The sequence below is a fragment of the Fukomys damarensis genome, unplaced genomic scaffold (assembly GCF_012274545.1).
Source record: "Fukomys damarensis isolate Sample0158 unplaced genomic scaffold, DMR_v1.0_HiC HiC_scaffold_1, whole genome shotgun sequence".
In the NCBI taxonomy this organism is placed as follows: Eukaryota; Metazoa; Chordata; class Mammalia; order Rodentia; family Bathyergidae; genus Fukomys; species Fukomys damarensis.
This window is the reverse complement of record NW_022900913.1, coordinates 41,020,710-41,037,398: the sequence shown is the minus strand read 5'-3', so window position 1 is coordinate 41,037,398 and position 16,689 is coordinate 41,020,710. Positions and strand designations below refer to the sequence as shown.

Here is a 16,689-nt window from a genome sequence, read left to right as displayed (position 1 = left end):
ACAAAAAAAAAAAAAAAGAAAAGAAAAAGAAAAAAAAGCACTAACTGCTTTTTCTAATCAGGAAGCAGGTGGGGTTTGTTTATTTATTTGCTTTTGTAACAGTTTCATCCCAATTCAAATGTCCAAAGGCAGTTCCAAAGCTGGTTGATCCTAAACAGTAGACTACTTCATTATTTTGTGATCCAAATGAAATTAATCCCTCATATACACACAAAATAGCCTGGCTAGCCCCAGTTTTATAGTCAAGTGCCAGCTCCACTTAAGATTATATAAACACATATTGCAAAACAGCAGTGATGGGAACCTCATAATCTAAACAGTATTCTCTGCAATGTAATTTGTCTTTTTATAGAAAAGAAGAAATTAAATCAGAATCATTCTGAAGAAAAACATCTCTAGGATTTTATTGGATTCAGTTTTGCTGGGAAATGGTAATGCCTTAGTACTGGCCCCAGGGCAGGAAGAAGCTAGAGTCTACCTTATGCAGTGTCAAACTACTCAAGTGACTGCACCTGCGTCTCACAGTCAGGCTGCAAGGAGACCTCCCTTGTGTTTGGATATTTTAGAAAGACATACATTACATTATGTTAACTGAGACCTAAAAGGAGAATCCCCTTAGGACAATAAATGTGTGAATTCTCCCTCTAAGCACAATGAAAACATTTCAGATAAGTGTAGCCCAGTTCCCGGCAGAAAGCTTCGTGTCATAATTTCCCAGAGCCATTTCTAAGCCTATAAAGATCTCTGATTTCCTTGCTTCCTTAGGTAAAATTACTTTCTTTTCGAATCTGTTTAGAATTTTCATCTTTCTTGATTTCCCACCTCTTCTGAAAAGCTAAAGTAAGGCTGTATCTTTTTAGAGAATGTCTCCATTCTCTGCTTACCTCAAATCATATAGTACAGGCATGAGATAGGGATGAGAAGGAGCTCTTGCCACACTTTTTCTTTGGCTTTCTGTAAATCTCAAGTGATCCAGTTACATTTAGTCATAGCAGTTATTCAGCATACCCTTTTTATTTAGCCTAGATTCTACTCTAGTAGAAAATAGTAAGTTAATCGCCATTACATTTTATTCCATACCCGCCTAATTTGGGTCAGTCAAATTCAAAATTAGTTTCCCTCAATCAATAGTTGAGTACTTCGTGGATGCCAGATCTTGTGCCAAGTACCAGGCATACAGTAGTGAACAAGCCAGATGTAACTCTGTCACCTTAGCATCCTTTGCTCACCCTCCTGAACCAGCAACTAGACCCTCTTCCTCTGATGCCACTAAAGTGCCAGATGTTCACCCTTTCCTGCTGTCCTGATTCATGAGTGATAAAGCTGCATTATACACATGTTCTAAGGAGTGCATAGTGACTCAGTAAATGGGACTTTGTAAAGTGAGCCATGTTTATCAGTGTAAAATCTGAGAGTAATTACAGCCACATTAAATTATGTGGACAAAAACTGGAAGAAGCTTGGTGCAGTAGTACACTCCTATAATCTAGCTACTTGGAGGTTGAAGCAGGAGGATTTGTTGGAGACCAGTCAGCTTAGCAAGACCCTGTCACAACATAAAAAAAGAGGGCTGGGTATGTGGTGCAGTGGTTAGAGCACTTAACCTAACATGTGAGGCCCTGGGTTCAATTTCCAGTACCAAAAAAGAAAGCTGGAAGGTGCTGCAGAAAAACAGACATGGGTAACCTATGAAGGTGTGGATTGTAGGTGAATCATTTATGTTGTTAGATTATTAATTTCATAACAAATTTTTCTAAAAATATATCTAGGATAAATCATACCAAAAAAGACTAGTAGAACGATATACTGAACTATGAGGTAAAAAATCCTACCTACAAAGAACCTTTTAGAATAGGGTACAGGGACAGAACCAGGCTCTAAAGCTTATATAGTTTGGAATTCCCTCTTTAAGGAAAAATGTACAAAATTAGGATCCCCAAATTAGGAAAATATTCATACAGGTGAGGAAAAGCTTTTTTGAGCTTTAAGATAAACCATTCAGATATCTGAGAGGAGAATGTTCAAAGGCTGAAGGAGTAATGAAGAAAAATTTCAGCCACTCTGTTTCATATGTCAAACTTTGAGTTTCTCTGCTATCTTTAAGAATTGCAACCACTGGTATTACACTCAGGGCCTTCACACTAAGCTCCAGTCCCAGCCCTTTTATTTTGAGACAGGGTATCAATTGCCCAGGTGGGGCTTGAACTTGAAATCTGCCTGCCTCTGCCTCTCAAAGTACCAGTATTACAGAGATGGATGACCATGCTCTGCTAAGAACTTTAACTTTCATCAGATTGAACTTTTAATTTCTCTAAGAGTCAAACTGGGATTTAACAAAATAGCTTGGGATACAAATTCACTAGTGCTTAATTTGGAATCAAATTGGACATTTTTCTTTTTCAGATTGGAGAGTTTTTACCTGAGATCGGTCTTGCAGGCAGTCACATTAAAAAAAAAAAAAAAAAAAAATCTTTACAGACATATTAGTCAAAAGAGTACTGTTTATTTTTCAAATAGTTGTTAGTCTGTCCTAAGGATGAAGATCCTTTTAAGGACTCTTGATGCAGAAAACAAGCTACAAAAAGCAACAAACTTTAAGGCAACATTTATATTCCACTGTTTATACTCCTTTAAGATTAGTTGAAAATTTGTTTGAAAACAAATTAAAAATTTATGACATGCCTTGAAGAGAGAAAAGTAAAACTTGATTCATATAAATATTTCTCAGTGCCATACTTTCCTACACTGCTGATATATAAAGCCACATCCAATGCAGGAAACATTGATTGTCCTTGATTTGGAAAGGCAAAGATAAGAGTCATCTTTCCCAGTGCTACCAGAATTCTCTTTATTTAATAAGAACCTGACTATGCTCTTCCTCTATAAAAAATGAGCAAGGGCTTTGTAACAGAGAGAAAACTGCTTATAAACATGAGAAAAGTTCAGAAACAAACAACTGATAGATAACATGCTACAACGCGGAAAAACCTCAGAAGCATGCTAAATGATAGAAACCAGAGGCAAAAGACTTTATATTCTATGTCTCTGTTTAGATGAGGTAACTAGAAAGGGCAAACTTCATAGAAACAAAAATAAAATAGTGGTTTTCTAGGACCAGGAGTAAGAACATAGATTATCTGTAAACGGGGATGGAGAAACTTTCTAGAGTAAAGAAACCTTCTAAAAGTGGATTGTGGTGTTAGTTGTACACTTACATTTCAATTTATGGTGTATAAATTATCCCTCAGAGTTGTTTTGTTTCTTTAAGTTCAATCTCATTAGTGGAAAAGGAAAAGTAATATAATTTGCTTTCTACTTGGTAAATCTACTACTACTACTGCTACTATGACTACTACTACTAATGTCCTGACAAAAGTGTGGAAAATGAACACTAAGACCCAAGTGGTAGATGTAAAAGGTAGACTTTCTGAAGGTTATTTGGAGATATTACCTCCACAAACCTCAACATGCTCATAATGTTTGACTCACTTTCACAAGTAAATCCTAATGAAGTAATTGCACAAATATCTTCACACACAGATGTTCATCTCTTCACTTTTTGTAATGAAAGAATTAGAAACTACCTAAATGTTCAATAATAGAAAATAAATTATGAAGTATCCGTCTCAGAGAATACTGTGTAATTATTTAAAATGATATAGATGTATGTATGTAATAAATGTCAAATCGATGTTTATAAGTGAGGATACAAATACATATGTATAGAATTAAAAGCATTTGTTTACACATATGCATGGAAAAGGGCTGTAAATTTAACATATATGATCATGAGTTACCTCTGGGCACATTTTTTATTGTTGTGTTTATATTATCTAAAGTTTTAAAGTAAAATGGTTCATGTTTTATGAAGGATCAATAAAAGGTTGTTTTAAAAACTATCTTTCATTGACTTCAATATAATGATATGGATCCATATGGTATTAATAACAAAAATTATTTGTAGTCACACAATAATGATTGTAGTTTCAGTGTTTGACAAGAAAGTTACTGCAGGCCCAGGGATTTAGCTCAGTGGTTCTTCCTTCTGCTTCACAAGCTTTTATAACTTTATAATTACTGGCTATGTATATTTCCCCATTAGATTGGGAACTTTTTTTTTCTGCACAGACTTTAATGCATTACAGCAGAAGATATGCCTGCAATAAATTTTAGTTGAGTAAGTGCACAGAAAAAGACCAAGTCTTTACCCCTCAGGGTCTTGTAGTCTAACACATGATTAGACAGACCTATAATAAAAGATATGAATGAACTCATAGAACAGTGATGAGTTTACACTCGGTGATTATGAATTATTTCCCAATTTAAGATCTGTGTGAATTCGTCTTATGTGACAAGTTGAGGAAAAAAAGGAAGAAAAGTCTTGAGTTCATCCTGTAGAAAATGGGGGTGACTCACCATTGTACCCCAAGCCTAAGCTCCCCAGGTATCTCTGCCATCTCAACTTCCTTTTCATCTCATTGTCAAAAGCCATTGATAAATGTCCTTGTAAAGATGCTGAGTTGGCACTTTCATCTCCCGTCAAAGAGTTTGCTGACCTGGCCATGTGTGGGTATGGATAGTAAGAAAAAGTGCTGGATGAAGCCTAGAAGAACTGGTTTCTTGTCCTGGCTTTGTCATAGACAAGTTGAATAGACTGGATATGAAGCCATTTCTTTATCCTGTTTCTTTTGCATATTACAAGGGTCATAAGAATAATTCCTCTCTTACCTTACTCAAGAATTGAGATAATTTAAAACATACTGTATGGTAAAGCATTTTATTAAACTTAGACTCAGTTTTAGGATTATGTTATTTTCTGAAAACAATTCCTAAAAAAGAGCCAGACCACTTCTCCCAAGGGACTTTATTGGCTTGAAAAGCAAGACAGTGAGTTCCTCAAGAAGTCTTATCTCCCTGTATGGTCAGATCACTTGTTTTCAAGTGAATGTAAGTAGCAAGCCTTCTGGAAAATCAGAAGAACACAAAACATTGGTGCATTTCATTACATCACACAAATAGAACTATTTAGGTGTTTTATTAGAAACACCATGATTCTGTCATATACCTGCCAATAGAAATAATGGAGATACCCTACTCCCCACTGCTTACCTCAGTCTAGGCCCAAAATAAAAGGATTTGAGTTCTTACTGTAGTGCCTATGGTTCTCCAGAAGAGAGGCAATGGGAAAAAAGGATTTAGAGAAGGGAGGGCCGTGAAGAAACATTTATTGACTTATGATTGTGGCATCTGACAAGTCCAGATTCTGCAGGATAAACTGGTACACTGCAGACAAAGGAAAGAGCAGACTTGCACTCAACTGTAAAGGCAGTCTGTGGCAGGAGTCTCCTGTGGAGGACCTCAGTTTTTTGTTTTTTTTTTTTCTTAAGGAATTCAACTGATTTAAACAACCAACTTACAGAGTAATCCACTCTATTCAAAATCTCATTTAAATGTGATTACATCAAAAACCTTCATGGCAATGTCCAGATGTGTTTGATCAAATGTCTAGGTGCCAGAATCTTACATAGTTGATATGAAATTCACCATCACACTCTCCAACTTACAAACCATAGCAGCAGTTGGAAATGGTTTCCTCTTGTGTCAGCTATCCAGGAGTGTCCTGAGGCATACAAATGTCCAAGTGCCAGGCATGTGTTTCCAGGGTGATAACCTATCAGGAAATAAGAGCATCTCTGAATCACTAACGGGCAGTTTGCATGGGCCAAATGGCCCTAGGACCCAGAGTACAGTGATTCATTGGACCCCTTGTGAGGCTACTGCGCAGGCACAGCAGAAAACCATGCAGTCACACAGCAGTTCTTATCCTGCCCATTGGGCCCAGCACCTCCCCAGCCTTTGAATGACCTGAAAGGCAGGTATACGTAACAACCCCCTTGGAGATTGGAGTTCACTGAGCCTCTCCTTTCTCCCCCTCCCCCAGCAGCCTCCCCCTTCCCACTTTCAGATTTCCCCAAACACACTGCTCAAGGGGAACACATGGCACCCTTTCTTGTAAAAAAGAAAAAAAGAAGAAAAGTAAAAATTCAGAAAGTCATTAAGAGAAAAAAACCTATAATTCTCTTACACTAATATATTAGTGTTCAGAAGGAAAAATACATTGAAAATTCCTTTACCATAAGTTAGTACTCAAATGTTTGACTTTTTAAATGAGTAGATGACTGTATGCTACTTAATTATTTAATGAGGCCCCTGCACATTTTTTCCAGCTATTTTGATTATGATTTTTGTTATAAAATTTTGTAGGCATGTTTTTACTATAGCTATTCACATTAAATAAATTCTAAGAAGCAGAGTTGGTGGGCTAAAGGCTATAAATATTGCTAAAGCAAAAAGAATTGCTAAAGCTTTTGATAAATATGGTGAAATTATCTTTCTGAGAATTATACTAACTTGTACTGGCACCATTGGTGCAAATGGATCCTGTATTTAAAACATAGTCACTTATTAAAATGGTATCTTCATGTTTCAGTTTCCACTTCTTGAACTGTAAGATTGATCATTTTAAGGTATCCTTTAATTGTTGTACAACAGCCAAGTCTGAATCACATCAGACAGCCCTGCATCCTGATTTGAAATCTTGGTGAGCGTATATTTTGTTGTTTTTCTAAATCTTTTAAAAAATAGTTGTGTTGGATCCTTTATTTCTGGTGACTTTTTTCCTGATAGCTGCAGCATGAATAATGCCTGATGGTTAATCAGATTTAGCCTGTTGCAGAAATTGGTTTATGTTATCAAGTTAACTCGAGAGAATTCTCTGAGAACAAAGGTAAGAGTTGGAGAAATGCCAATGTGTCTCAATCCTGACCGACTTCCCATAGGTCCAGTCTTGCACTGAGAGCAGTTTCACCATCTTTTCCATAGTCCCCAGCTATATGGAAATTGCCTGCTGTTACTACTCTAAATATTGTGGTTATTTTATCATTATCACCTATGTTTTGTCAGACACAGATGAACACTCAAAATATTTATTGATGTAATACATAAAGTTTCTGATGTGTTTGTTTAAAAAAAAACTGCCATCAAAATAGATGAATAGATATTTTCATCAACTCTAAGGGTAACAGCTGTTTTAAATTTCAGAGGCCTCATTGAAGCGACATGGAAAAAACAGGTTTGATTCTATAAAAATATTAAGCTCTATAGATCCAAAAGGTCACTAAATTAAAAGTGAAGTATCAAACTGAGAAAATATTTGCTAGATGCCTATGATATATTAATATAGAAATAAAAAGCGATCTGAGATACTCCAGTACAAAAATGGCAAAAGAACGTAAAATAGGCAATTCACAAATGAAAACTACAAATGACTGACAGCTACGGAAAAACAGAAACCATTTTCTAACAACCGCTAGTATCAAAAGAAAAAAAAAAAAAAACATGGTACTTATTGCTTATGAGGGCACAGGGAGCTGGGCTCACTCCTTACTTGGCTTTAGATCTTCAAAGCCAAGTTGTTTGTTTGTTTGTTTGGGGTACTGGAGACCAAACTCAGGACCTTGCACTTGAAAAGCAGGTGTGGTGCCACTGAGCTAAATCGCCGGCCCTCAAAGCTAGGTTTTTAAAAGTCAGAGCTAGGTAAGGACTCAATTTTCTGTGCATTTTCACTGTTCAGACCATACTTTAGAAATTGTGCGTAACAAAACCCCTCAGTGCCACTAACAGTGGGAGAGGGCTAAGAAGAGTACAAAGAACTGAAAACTTCCATAGGTTCATATTAAAGTATTTCATTATGAATACATAGAAATCAAATAAAATTTATTAGTGGAGCTTTGTTTTTGTTTTTGCTGTACTGAAGATTGAATCCAGGGCTTTCACACTGATCTACATTCCCTACCCAGCCCTTTTTAAAAATGCTTTTATTGGACCAGGAATTTAACTCGTGGTGCCATTGCCTGCCTCACAAGCAAAAGGTCACGAGTTCGATCCCCAGTACCCCCCCAAAAAAAGCTTTTATTTTCAAACAGGGTCTCACTAAGTCACTAAGTTGCTTGGGCTAGCTAGAATCTCTCAATTCTGCCCCAGCCTCTCAGAGGGTTGGGATTACTGGTGTGCACTGTGCTCTGTTGAGAGTGTTTTCTACATATGACTCATCAGCACTTTATCTCAGTCTTCCATGCCTTCCTTAATAAGGATTGTCTATGACTATAAATAATGATAAATTAATTGTATCAGTGGTATTGTTTATACTGGGTATTGATTTCCCTGAGGTACAGAATGATAGAAAGAAGGATCGACTTTTGTCATGTGTAGCCATATAACAGGAATAAAAATTTACTATTTCAAACTCTCTTTCCTCTTTCAAGACTATCAGTTTAGTCTGAGTAGATTTTTTTTCTTGAGACCAGCTCTCATATATTGCTCAGGCTGGCCTTGAACTCTTTTTTTATTATTATTAAATAATTGAATTTACTGGTACATTTTAGGAATATAGTACAGTTACATTGATTGTTGGGATCTTGTACCTCTACATGGCAGGTCTTGGTTCTCATTTTTTCCCCTTGTCCCTGCCCTCCCTTCACCCCCTCCTCCCCTCCCCATTTACAAACATTTTATTTCCATCTTTTCATTTTCTCACATTTTTTTCTTTGCCCTTATTACCCTTCCCCTACCCATCCCACCTTCCCTACACCTTTAGCCCCTTGCTTCCCATTTCACAATGTCAGTTATCTCATTAGGATTTTATGTACTATTGCATTTGAACTCTTAATTGATCTTCTGCCCAGCCTTCTGAGTAGCTGAGACTATAGATGTGCAATACCATGCCTTGCTCTGAACAGAGCGATTTTATCATGATTAGCACAGCCCTCAAAACAGAAAATTACAAATCATATCAGCTTCAGAATTCTCTTTTCTTTTTACTTGCCTTTCTTTTTCTCCCCCTTTCTAATCACAAACCACAAACGTAAATTTCTGTAAAAGCAAAGTGTCACATCACAAAAGGTTAATCTAGCTTCATTATTTTAGTCTCTCATTATTTTCCCTGCATGGAGGATAGATGCTTTGTTGTTGTTGAATCAGGACTATAATTTGCTTGCATCTGACAGGACAATAGGCCATATTCTTCTCCTTTCCACACACAGAGCTACACTGACAACACCAAGAATTGCCAGAGACAGAGGCAGTATTTGGCTCAGCCAGTGCTGAATTCAGCCCGATTCTAAGAAGTAAAATGGTCAAGTTAACATCTAATGAAGAACAAACCAGCTGGTGGATTTGGAAGTTTCCCTTGAAACTTTCCTTTCAAATTTCCAGCCCAGTGTATGAAGTAATTCCAGGCTCTAATGAGCCTCAGAGGCCTCTCTGACTAAAAAAGCAAAATGAATGTGTGTTGGATCTAAGACTTTGTGTGCCAGTAAGTAATTTATTGTTATCTTCCACATTCTAGTTCTCCCTCTCTGATTTATAGGTTCTCTGTTTTCAGACTTTTCTGACATTCACATTTTCCCCACAAAGTGTCCCTGAAAAAATGAGTAAAAAATTCCATACCTGCGTTCTGCATAAGGAAGCTGGGGACCCAGAAAGGTGATCAAATTTACTATTCTCACAACACGGAACTCTGGGTTCTCCAGTGGTTATGGAAATTTAGTCAAAATGGAAGTGAAACTTCCTCTTCCTTAGGTTGTCTTTCCTGTTTGTTTAAAAATGAAATATTTTCCATTGCATCAGTTCCTAGGAGACTAATTTTTTTGACACCTGAGAATTTGGATTCCTCTATAATTGGAATCAGTTTTGGTCAGGATACTCCTGCCATTCAGTTAGAAAGAGCCTCTTAGGCCCCTTCTCTCCCCAGGAGCACAGCATTCTTCTGACTGACTGAGAAGATAACTGTTGGTAGATTTTACCAGTACAGTTTTTACCAAGAGGGTTTAGGGACTGATCTTTCTCTCTCTCTCTGTTTCTTTCTTTCTTTCTTTTTGAACTCAGAACCTTGAGCTTGCCAGGAAGGCACAGTGCCACTGAGCTACATGCCCAGCTGAGACTGATCATTTTAATCACTGGCTCTGGAGAATGCTGTCTTTAAAACCATGTATTCATTTATAGTTTTTAGTAAATTGGCTGGGGGGTGGATACTGGAGGTTGAACCCAGGGACACTCTACTACTGAGCCCTTTTTAATTTTGAGACAAGTTCTCCCTAAATTGCCTAGGCTGGACTTGAACTTATAATTCTCCTGCCTCAACCTCTCAGAGTGCTGGGATTATAGGCATGCACAACTACTTACATAGTTGATTTAATAATCAGGGTCAAGGACTAGCAATGTAGCTTTGTGGTAGTATGTGTACTTCATGGGCAAGGGCCTGGGTTTGATCCACAGCACCAGGAAGAAAAATTAAGGTCTATTACATTATTCTATCTGGAATTTACTGTTGGATATTATATGACTTATGAGCCAAACTTTTTCCCGATACTTAATATGAGATGAAAAACAGCACTAGGTACGAGAAGAGTAAAGAGAGTAGCTAAAGTCAATACCCAGGTTGCAAAAAATTTAAAGATAATGGAAAAAATCAGTGTAATCATCTTTTACCACTGTGACCTCTGGTGCAGTTCCTGGTGCTTGAGCTGAACTCTCCTTGTATCCCAGGCTCTTAGAGGCCCCCTTCAAGGAGGCCTGGGAATCTTCACAATCCCAGCCTGTTCAGTGGAGTCAGGTAGGACAGGGATTCCTGCCTGAGATCCAGGCTCTTTCTCCTTAGTACTGGAAATTGAACCCAATGCCCTTGCACTGAGCTACATCCCCAGCTCTTTTCTCATTTTTTATTTTGAGACAGGGCCTTGTTAAATTGCTAAATTTTCCAGGATGGGTTTGAACTTGTGATCCTCCTGCCTCAGCCTTCCAGAATGCTGGGATTATAGGCATGCACCACCAAGCCAAACAGCCCCTTCTTCTTGTAACTCCCTTTCTTCTACTAAAACAGATGGCCCCATCCTCCCTGTAAGAGGAGCCTTGTGTTTCTATACAATGTGAAAAATCAGAATTCTTCATTAACTATAGGCAACTCCTTAAAATGCTTTTAGTATCAGTTCTCAAAAAGATATGCCCTACCACCACAAAGGTGATGTTTCTTTTTGTCTTTGGTTGGATTCTTCCAGAATTAGATTCTGAGAAAAGGACCAGAATACAAGTAAACTATTAGGAAGGCATCTCAGTAGGGGAATGGGGGCCTGAGATCAGGAAGGAAAGGCAGCCCACAGACAGGATGCATTCATGACCCAGTTATTATTACTAGGGGGGCTGGGAGACCACTGAGAGACAGCATAGACCATTCCTTAGAGTTACACTACTGGAGAGTTTTTTGTTTTTCATAATTTTCATCTGTCCTCAGTTGACCTCTGCTCCTGAAGGCATAGATTACACAGCAGCTTCCAACTGTCATATGTGCAAGCCCAGCCAGAGCAAGCCTTTTAGGCACAGTGGCAGAAGCCACCACTTTAAGATAACAGTGAGTACCGAGAAGACATGGGTGGGGCACTAAAGACATTTGCTGTACTTTCCTTCTGCAACTTCTGAACTCTGGATTTGAAATTATATCACTGACTCTACCCTTCTATAGAAAGCAGGAAGACCTATGATTTACCTCAGCCTTTAAATGGAAAAAGGAAGGACCTTCTTCCCCCAAAGGGCTACAGTCTACTTTTTCCATGGGTGGTTAGATCACTTCCAACAATCCTTGTCTCAAACACATGGAAGAGATCACTAAAACACATCATGGTGATAAAATGCATACACTTAACATGAAAATTTCACACCACTACCATGAAATGTGTAGTAAATGACTTAGAGAGAGACTGAACTCTGATCAATTGGCAGTGACTGCACAAAGCACTGTGTTGAAAATTCTAAGGTTCAAGGAAAAAGAGTAGGTTGGTTACAGATTAGATCTACTAAATACCAATCTATGAGGACTATGTCTTATTCTGCTTCTTGGTGCTATATTTATTTTGATTCACACATCTGGAATCTGGAAGGTCAGTCAGCAATAGCTAGTGAGGACCATGTGCTGCTTCAATTATTGGTAGAGAAACAGAAGGGGTAGTTGGATGCATATAAAAGGGACAAAACATAAAGGATGACCCCATTTTATAATACATAATCTCTCAAGTTAATTAACCCAGTGCTAAAGTGTGAGAACTCATTCTGTTGAAAAAGGTATCGATCCCTCTAAACAACCTAGTCAGCTTTTTATTTTTTGGTGGCTGGAGTAGAAGCCAGGGCCCCTGCAGGTACTCATTGCTTTACCAGTGAGCTCTACCTGTAGCTCCCTAATTTACCTCTTAAAGGCTCCATCTTTCTCCACCACCACAATGGCAATTCAATTTCAACATTAGTTTTAGCTTTGGCAAAAAGTTACATTAGGATTTTCAAATGTCATTTGATGGAAAGTCTATCATTATTCTTGCATTTTTAAATTTTTTAATTCAAAACTTAAAATTTCCATATTTTTATCAGAATTAATCACAAAAAGAAAACAGGATAACAAGTGTAGGACTCTGAGAAAATACATCAAATTTTGTAACTCACTTTTTAAATGATTCAAATAAAGTTTTGAAAATTCAAAAAAAGTCCATGTTTTTATAAAATGTTAATAGAAGATATTATGTTTAATAATAGTCTTAGCAGAATTAAAAGCTGCCAACCACTTCTGAAGGTCTCCTTTTTGTGAGAGGAGTCCTGAAATCCTAAGCTCTGGAAGATACTAATCATAAGCCCACATGAAATATCTTTTCTGTGACACTGGGACTTATACAAACTGAACGTTTTAAAACCAGGGTGTGACCAGTCCTTGGCAGGATCAACCAGACTAACATGCTTTGAAGTGAAAGCAGAAGCACCAGTTTCTCACATAGCATTCTCCGGGGTCAGGCTGGTTAATCCCTGACCCCTGATGCAGGGCCTGTTCTTCATCTGTCCACCAGCATTTCTCTGGAAATTCCTAAACTTGTGCCAGGCAGTGGGCTTTGTGATGCCCCCTCTTCCCTGAGGGAGAATAGAGCCTATGCAAGTTCTCAGCCAAATCATTGACCTCTTCCTACCTCCTCTAGAGGACCAAACCTCAGAGGAGAGTCTGCCTTTATAGGAAGAAGGGCTGCCCCTGTTGGTGATGTTGTTTTAACTCCCTTGAGGTCAGAATTTCACTCTGTTGTGAAGAGTAATTGCAAAGTATCCCCATCATTCCACAGATATATTCCTTCTTTTTTAAAATGCTATTGCTTAAAATGCATAAAGGTGAAATTCAAGGCCATTCATAATTTTAAATTGAAAAACCAAAGACACTGCTAATAACAAATGAGGAACAGAACTTTGGACATATGTACCAGTAAAAGATGTAGGTGGGTAAGCTGAGAATGTTCTCACCAAAAGAAATACTGAAAGCTCCAGGTAATTTTTGAAGGAAATTGAACAGGAGCACTCACAATATCACATCAATCACATACTTCACAGGCACTGTGAAAATAAATTCAGTAGCTTTCAAAACTGAGATGAAGATGAGATCATCTTACCTCTACTTACATACATAGATGCGATATGAAAGAGGATGTTGCTCCCTACATTCTCAGACAAGTTGTTCTCTTGAAAAGCACCCTTATTTTCTGCAAATACCACTTAGGTGAACTCTAGTCCAGGGGCTGTGTGCCAGGAAGGAGCAGTAGATAGGAAGCCAAGACCTAACTGACTCATCCACTTTAGTATTGACAGGCATATTCATTTGCTTGGGCTGTCGTCTCAAAATACCCTGCTTTGGGTGGCTTCAACAACGGAAATACATTGTCTCACAGTTCTGACAGCCAGACATTGGTAGGGAGTGCTTCCTTCTGAGGACTGTGAGGGAAGGATCTGTTCCTTCTTTGGCTCCTAGATGCCTATCTGTATTCAGTGGTGCTGTCTGTCTGTCCAAATTTTCTCTTCTTTTAAGGACTCCAGTGCTAATGGGTGAGGGCCCAGCCCAGTGAGCTCATTTTACTTATCTCCATAAAGTCCTTATCTCCAAGCAAAGTCACATCCCAAAGTACTCAGTATTAGGGCTTCAATATATGAACTTTGGGGAGATACATTTAACCTGTAATACCAGACAGCCTCTACGGCTTTGGTTTCCTGATCTTTAGAAGAGAATGTTGGCCTGACTGCTCCTAAGGGCTTTTCAGATCCCAGTGTTCCAAGGTTTGTTCAATCCTCCTGAAGCTGCCAAGCCTGGCTCTGCTATCCACAAGGCTATAAATACAAGAATTTTCCTTCCTTGGTCCTGCCAGCCATTCTTGGAGTGGGAAATGAGTGAGGAAATGCTAAAAAAAAGTGGAGTTTTCCTTTAACCTTTTGTCACTTGTGTGAGTCCTGTAAGAGGACAAACAATCAGGGTGTGGTGACATAGGGATCTTGACATCCTAAAGCAAACAGGCAAATTCAAGGACATTTGTTATTTCCCAAAGCCAAGGTTTTATGGGCTGACTATGGATGACAAACTGGTTCCAGAAGAGCTGCAATGTTTTGTTGTTCCTGCCAATGCATTAGCAGCAGCACAGTTCCCAGGCCATCATCCAGCCAGCCTGACAGCAGCTCCCCAGGAAGGACAGAACTGGAACAGGGTCTGTGCTGCCAACGGGGATCTGGAGGGCTTAGAAGGGCTCAGATGTACTGACAAGTTGGCAGGAAGAAAAACAAAAAAAAGTAAGAAAGTTGGGACAGTTTGTAGAACTGAAGAGGTCACCTAGTTTCTTCAAGAGACTCAGACAGGAAGAGATGAAGGAGGGTACTCTAGGCCCGGTGATCACACAAATTGAGGTCTGGCTAGCATCATCTTTAAGTGAAAATTTAGAAAAATTGGGGTTTGCTTACCTATAAATAAAAACCATTGGTTTTAGAAACCTAAACTAAGCATGTGTGCAAAAGAAATCTATATAAGGAAGCAGAGCTGGGCTGTAGTTACAAGAGGCCCCAGAACAGCCCACTTCCTTTCTTTGTGCCTTTTTTTATTCATCTCTAAAAGTGGAGATGGTAATACGATTGCACTCTTCTCAACTTAAAAATACTTTTCTTCTGAGTCACCTGACAAGTCCTTTTTATTTGCCCCTGCATGGTGATTATATTCAGTGAGAGATCTTCCAGAGCCACTCATCTGCCCAGTAGACCTTGCTGGAAGCTTCCAGCCCTCAGTCACTGAATGCAATCAGTCCATAGCTCAACCACCCTCCTTGTCTGAAGAATGTGCCAAATCTTTATGTGGATGCTGTTTTATTAGGAGGATCTTGGCTTTGATCTCTTGCAATTAGGAAAGATTCCTACTTTGGGACTTCCAGCTTTTATAATAGTAATGAATAAGCCATAGATCCTGCTTTTGGGCAGTTAAGAAGCCTGGATGTTATATAAGCATGTCCACACCTTTTGTTCTGTTTCTATCAGGTGTGGCCGAGCAGTGGAGAAGGGCAAATTATGGTGGCCCTATTCCCAACTACTTGAAGGCCCAATGTGTGTCTGAAAGGGCAGACACATTCCTGGCTACACAGTGGCTGAACAAAAGGTCTCTGAATGCAGCAAACCATGATGCTGATAAGCCCACCATGAAAGAAAATTCTGGCATTAGTAGGTTGAGGCTACATTGTAATGCATGAAGCAGTTTACCATGGTTCAAACCCTTTTCTCATTTGGGTTATCCTTGACTTATTTATCTCAAAATGTTATCCTCTGCGGTCTCTCCCTGTCTTCTCAGACATTGACTCTTGGTTCTAGTCAATTAAATAAGGCTCTTAGATACCAAACTTGACATTTTGGAAATCGTGTCCCCTCGTCTATTCATTCATTCATTCACCCATTGTGAAGCAAGAATTAGGTGTCCCCCGTGGACCTAGCACTGCGCTCCATCGTAGGGATACACAGAGTAACAGCAAAGCCTGCCTGCCTTGAAGGAACTCCTGGTTGACTGTCTCCTGAGGGCTTCTGGACTGGAGTTTTTACTTTAACATTTTGAACTTATAGTACCAATGCTTCCTTTTCAAGGAAGAACTTGACGTCCCTGATAGTGCAGAGCATGAATATCTGCCAAATCCCTGTCCCCAACCAGACTTGTAGTTGTGACTTTTCCTCACCCTTCCTGTCTCTGTCTGAAGCCCAGTGACATCCCCTGTGCCCGAGTTTCCTCTTGAGCTTGAAGTTCCCACCACATAATGAACGTTAGGCACAAGAGTCTTTGGTCCTGCAGAGCCTCAGTGATGGCTTTAGAGCTTTCGATGATAACCGACAGCCGGCTGCAGCATGTGTGCTACATGTTCGCCGCTGCTGATGTTACCTCTGTGGAATCTCCCTCCTGTTCGTTTCACTTGGGTCCACCCTCAGCCTGACCACCTCTGAACTATGACAGTTCTAAGAGCCCAGTACATCTGAGACCTGGTCTGTGACAAATGAAGAAAAGCAAGAGCCCAAGGGAACACTTAGTTGTTTCCCTTTGCAAACAATCCAGTCTTGGACTGAGCTCTTGGATAGGTGTCCAGTGGCAGCAGCCCCGCTGAGTTCCCTGGGAGCCCAGGTCTGCCTAGCACAGGACACCTTGGTGCTTTGCCATCTGCCAAGGTGGGAGGACAGAAACATGGTTACTGTGTTATGACAGGCAGAGATAGGTCAGTGGCACCGTATCGAATAGACTGTCTTATCTGTAAAAGGCTTAGCCTAAATCCAGTG

At 39.2% G+C, this 16,689-nt stretch overlaps 1 long non-coding RNA gene across 1 annotated transcript in view; it reads right to left on the bottom strand.

The window, feature by feature from the left end:
* Positions 1-9,582, bottom strand: part of LOC109118144 — a 23,099-nt gene extending 13,517 nt beyond the window's left edge. The window contains exons 1-2 of the long non-coding RNA XR_002025443.1: positions 9,508-9,582; positions 5,565-5,671 (exon numbers count right to left, since the gene is read on the bottom strand). This is a non-coding gene — a long non-coding RNA (uncharacterized LOC109118144). The remainder of the gene's footprint in view (positions 1-5,564; positions 5,672-9,507) is intronic.
* Between the last annotated feature and the right edge of the window lie 7,107 nt (positions 9,583-16,689).